This window comes from Dendrobates tinctorius, unplaced genomic scaffold (genome assembly GCF_039654945.1).
Source record: "Dendrobates tinctorius isolate UK_male_01 unplaced genomic scaffold, ASM3965494v1 ptg000090l, whole genome shotgun sequence".
Lineage (NCBI taxonomy): Eukaryota > Metazoa > Chordata > Amphibia > Anura > Dendrobatidae > Dendrobates > Dendrobates tinctorius.
In genome coordinates, this window is record NW_027361758.1 from 2,877,390 (window position 1) to 2,883,389 (window position 6,000).

A 6,000-nucleotide genomic window follows, 5' to 3' on the forward strand; every position below is an offset into this window, starting at 1 on the left:
AGCCGTGTGTACGAGGTGTATGGAGCGGAGCCGTGTGTACGAGGTGTACGGAGCGGAGCTGTGTGTGTGCGAGGTGTACGGAGAGGAGCCGTGTGTACGAGGTGTACGGAGCGGAGCCGTGTGTGTGCGAGGTGTACGGAGAGGAGCCGTGTGTACGAGGTGTACGGAGAGGAGCCGTGTGTACGAGGTGTGCAGAGCAGAGCCGTGTGTGTGCGAGGTGTACGGAGAGGAGCCGTGTGTACGAGGTGTACGGAGCGGAGCCGTGTGTGTGCGAGGTGTACGGAGAGGAGCCGTGTGTGCGAGGTGTACGGAGAGGAGCCGTGTGTGCGAGGTGTACGGAGAGGAGCCGTGTGTGCGAGGTGTACGGAGAGGAGCCGTGTGTGCGAGGTGTACGGAGAGGAGCCGTGTGTATGAGGTGTACGGAGCGGAGCCGTGTGTGTGCGAGGTGTACGGAGCGGAGCCGTGTGTGTATGAGGTGTACGGAGCGGAGCCGTGGGTGTTCGAGGTGTACGGAGGGGAGCCGTGTGTGTGCGAGGTGTACGGAGAGGAGCCGTGTGTACGAGGTGTACGGAGAGGAGCCGTGTGTACGAGGTGTACGGAGCGGAGCCGTGTGTACGAGGTGTACGGAGCGGAGCCGTGGGTGTACGAGGTGTACGGAGCGGAGCCGTGTGTGTGCGAGGTGTACGGAGAGGAGCCGTGTGTACGAGGTGTACGGAGCGGAGCAGTGTGTGTGCGAGGTGTACGGAGAGGAGCCGTGTGTGCGAGGTGTATGGAGAGGAGCCGTGTGTACGAGGTGTACGGAGCGGAGCCGTGTGTACGAGGTGTACGGAGCCGAGCCGTGTGTACGAGGTGTACGGAGCCGAGCCGTGTGTACGAGGTGTACGGAGCCGAGCCGTGTGTACGAGGTGTACGGAGCCGAGCCGTGTGTACGAGGTGTACGGAGCGGAGCCGTGTGTACGAGGTGTACGGAGCGGAACCATGTGTATGAGGTGTACGGAGCGGAGCCGCGTGTGTACGAGGTGTACGGAGCGGAGCCGCGTGTGTACGAGGTGTACGGAGCGGAGCCGTGTGTACGAGGTGTACGGAGCGGAGCCGTGTGTGTACGAGGTGTACGGAGCGGAGCCACGCGTGTACGGAGCGGAGCTGTGTGTACGGAGCGGAGCCGTGTGTACGGAGAGGAGCCGCGCGTGTATGAGGTGGTCGGAGTGGAGCCGTGTGTGTATGAAGTGGAGCCATATGTGTACGGGATGTACGGAGTGGAGCCAAGTGTGTACAAAGCATACAAAGCGGGTTTTTCCCCACGGACACAGGAGTACACAGCGGAGCCCCGAGGAGCATTTTAAAACACACACATGACGTTCCACCTGAAGTGATGTGCTGGAAGCTGACGGGAAATGAGATAATTTCTTGAGGAGATTGTGACGGAACCAGGAATGCTTCAGATCCATCACCGTGTCCTCCTCCGACAGCGCAGACAGCAGGATCGCCTTGGAATCGGGGATGCCGGCCATGTGAGCGGATCGTGATAGGTCCTGCACCGGGAGGCTCAGGTGGGCACTACAATGGGAGCCGGGCTGCTATAGTATCTTTGTAGAATCTTTCTTTATTTCTTTCTCTCTTTTTCTTTCTTTCTCTGTTCTTTCATTCTCTGTTCTGTCTTTCCCTCATTTTCTCTCTCTGTTCTTTCTTTCTCTCTCTAATCTTTCTTTTTTCTCTCTCTGTTCTTTCTTCCCCTCTTTCTTTCTTTTTCTTTCCTCTCTTTCTCTCTGTTCTTTCTTTCTTTTCTTTACTTCTTTCTTTCTCTCTCTGTTCTTTCTCTCTCTGTTCTTTCTTTCTCTCTGTTCTTTCTTTTTTCTCTCTCTGTTCTTTCTTCCCCTCTTTCTTTCTTTTTCTTTCCTCTCTCTCTCTGTTCTTTATTTCCCCTCTTTCTTTCTTTTTCTTTCCTCTCTTTCTCTCTGTTCTTTCTTTCTTTTCTTTACTTCTTTCTTTCTCTCTCTGTTCTTTCTCTGTCTCTCTCTGTTCTTTCTTTCTTTCTTTCTTTCCCCTCTTTCTTTCTCTCTCTGTTCTTTCTCTGTCTCTCACTGTTCTTTCTTTGTCTCTCACTGTTCTTTCTTTCTTTCTTTCCCCTTTCTTTCTCGCTCTCTCTGTTTTCTTTTTTCTCTCTCTCTCTGTTTTCTCTCTTCCTTAGTGCCAGTCAGTGTGCCCATAATGCCAGCCACTGTGCCCTCAGTACCAGTCAGTGTGATCAGCAGTGCTAAATGGGTGCGATTAGGTGTGGACATGGGTGTGACTAGTTGTGAAATGGGTGTGGCTGGGCGTGCAGTCTTTGTACATCTTTCCCTTCTTCAAAAGTTGGGAGGTATGATAGGGGAGGCTATGACCAGGGGGTCTGGTTGCCCAATAGAGAGCAGTTCTGCCAGGAATTCTGTAATCATGCATACAAAAGGGTACAGAGATTTGGGAGGAGTACTGTACCTAAAAGCAATAAATAGGACTGAGCTGAAATACTGGGCACAGCTGTGACTACATGTTATATAGTCGTGTTAATCTCCTCTCACTTCTTGTAAACTACAAGTGTACAAAGATATTATATAGTTACCATGTGACTAGTGGGCCTGTGTAATTTCAAATGCCAGGGCTGAATTTTAGTCCCAGTCCGGCCCTGGTCCCTGATGTGCCTAAACTGTTGAAACCCCCCACAATTGGCCCCATTTTGGAAACTAGACCTCCCAAGTATCTTATCTAGATGTGTGGTGAGCACTTTGAACCCCCAAGTGCTTCACAGAAGTTTATAACGTAGAGCCATAAAAATAAAATCATATTTTTTTTGCCACAAAAATGATATTTTTGCCCCCAATATTTTATTTTCCCAAGGGTAACAGGAGAAATTGGACCCCAAAAGTTGTTGTGCAATTTGTCTTGAGTAGTCTGATACCCCATATGCTGGTGTAAACCACTGTTTGGGCGCATGGCAGAGCTTGGAAGGGAAGGAGCACCGTTAGACTTTTTCAATGCAGAATTGGCTGGAATTGAGATCAGACACCATGTTGCGTTTGGAGAGCACCTGGTGTGCCTGTACAGTGGAAACTACCCAATTATAACTCATGTGAGGTCTTATTTTAAGTGGGACGAGTTGACGTTTTTATTGGTACCATTTTCGGGCACGTGACATTTTTTGATCGCTTTTTATTCTGATTTTTGGGACACAGAATGAACAAAAACCTGCATTTCATGAATTTCTTTTGGGGGGGTGCGTTTACACCGCTCCGCGTGTGGTAAAATTGATAAAGTGGTTTTATCCTTCGGGTCAGTACGATTACAGTGATACCTCATTTGTGTCTTTTTTATGTTTTGGCGCTTTTATGCAATGAAAACAATTTTATATAAAAAATAATTATTTTTGCATCGCTTTATTCTGTGAGCTATAACTTTCTTATTTTTTTGCTGATGATGCTGTATGGTGGCTCATTTTTTGCGGGACAAGATGACGTTTTCAGCGTTACCATGGTTATTTATATCCGTCTTTTTTATTGCGCGTTATTGCACTTTTTGTTTGGCAGTATGACGATAAAGCATTGTTTTTTGCTTTGTCTTTTATTTTTATTTTTTAACGGGTTTACTAAAGAGGTTAACAAGTGGGACAGTTTTATAGGGCGAGTCGTTTCGGACGCGGCAATACTAAACATGTGTACTTTTATTGTTTTGTTTTGTTTTTCTTTATTTCCAAAAAATGAATTTATTAGGGAATTTTTTTTTTTTTAATTAGGGATTTTTTATAAATTATTTTTACCCTTTTTTTTTTTTTTTTTACTTTATTTTATTGTCCCACTCTACACTGCGTTCCAGATTATTATGCAAATTGGATGTAAGTGTCATAAAGATGTAATTTTTTGTTTTTCAAATAAACTCATAGATGCTATTGTGTATCAGGGCTCATTGGATCACTGAAATCAATCTCAAATGCCTGTGATAATTAGTTTACCAGGTGAGCCCAATTAAAGATAAACTACTTAAGAATGATGTTCCACATTATTAAGCAGGGCACAGGTTTCAAGGAATTTAGGAAAGAAAACGGATCTCTCTGGTGCTGAAAAGCATCAAATAGTGCAATGCCTTGGTCATGAGATGAAAACATTAGATATTTCCCAAAAATTTAAACGTGATCATCGTACTGTTAAGAGATTTGTGGTTGATTCTGAGCACAGACATGTTTGTGCTGATAAAGGCAGAATGAGGAAGGTTTCTGCCAGGCAAGTTCATCAGATTAAGAGAGCAGCTGCTAAAAAGCCATTACAAACCAACAAACAGATATTTAAAGCTGCTGGTGCCTCTGGAGTCCCTCGAACCTCAAGGTGTAGGATCCTTCAAAGGCATGCTGTGGTGCATAAACCTACTATTCGGCCACTCCTAAACAGTGTTCACAAGCAGAAATGGTTGCAGTGGGCCCAGACATACATAAAGACTAATTTTCAAACAGTCTTGTTTACTGATGAGTGTCGAGCAACCCTGGATGGTCGAGATGGATACAGTAGTGGATGGTTGGTGGATGGCCACTATGTCCCAACAAGGCTGCGACGTCAGCAAGGAGGTGGAGGAGTCATGTTTTGGGCCAGAATCATGGGGAAACAGCTGGTAGGGCTCTTTAAGGTTCCTGAAGGTGTGAAAATGACCTCTGCAAAGTATATAGAGTTTATGACTGACAGCTGTCTTCCATGGTATAAAAAGCAGAAATGTGCCTTCAGGAGCAAAATCCTCTTCATGCATGATACTGCACCATGTCATGCTGCAAAGAATACCTCTGAGTCATTGACTGCTATGGGCATAAAAGGAGATAAACTCATGGTGTGGCCACCATCTTTCCCTGACCTCAACCCTAAAGAGAACCTTTGGAGTATCATCAAGCGAAAGATCTATGAGGGTGGAAGGCAGTTCACATCAAAACAGCAGCTCTGGGAGGCTATTCTGACTTCATGCAAAGAAATACAAGCAGAAACTCTCCAAAAAATTCACAAGTTCAATGGATGCAAGAATTGTGAAGGTGATATCAAAGAAGGGTTCCTATGTTAACAATGGCGGATCTCAATAGGGGCGGATGGGGCGGTCGCCCCGGGCCCAAGGTTTTTTGGGGGCCCAGGGAGCAGGGGCGGGTTGGGCCCTGTGCTGTGACGCCGCCGGCAGCAGACAGCTGCCCGCATCACATTCTATGAGGCCGGCCGGGGCCGGGAGCTGTGCACGGCCGTCACCTTGACGGCTGCTCAGCTCCGGCTCCCTCCGGCTGTACTTCCGGGTTAGGTGTCGGGCGTGCGCAATGACGTCATCGTGCACGCGCCGACATGTCCCGGACGACGCTGAAGGCAGAGGCGCTGCTGGGGAGACAGCCGGCTGTGAGGTAAGTATGGGGAATTTTTTTTATTTTTTTATTTATAAAATGAATTAAATGGGGGGAGGGGGTGAGTGGGGGCTGTACACAATGAAGGGGGGGTGACTGTGGCTGTACACGATGAAGGGGGGGTGACTGGGGCCTGTATATGATGAAGGGGGGGTGACTGGGGCCTGTATATGATGAAGGGGGGGTGACTGGGGGCTGTATATGATGAAGGGGGGGGTGACTGGGGGCTGTATATGATGAAGGGGGGGTGACTGGGGGCTGTATATGATGACGGGGGGTGACTGGGGCCTGTATATGATGAAGGGGGGGTGACTGGGGCCTGTATATGATGAAGGGGGGGTGACTGGGGCCTGTATATGATGAAGGGGGGGTGACTGGGGCCTGTATATGATGAAGGGGGGTGACTGGGGGCTGTATATGATGAAGGGGGGGTGACTGGGGGCTGTATATGATGACGGGGGGTGACTGGGGCCTGTATATGATGAAGGGGGGTGACTGGGGCCTGTATATGATGAAGGGGGGTGACTGGGGGCTGTATATGATGAAGGGGGGATAAGGGGGACTGCACATGATGAATTAAGGGGTAAGTGGGACTGCACATGATGAATTAA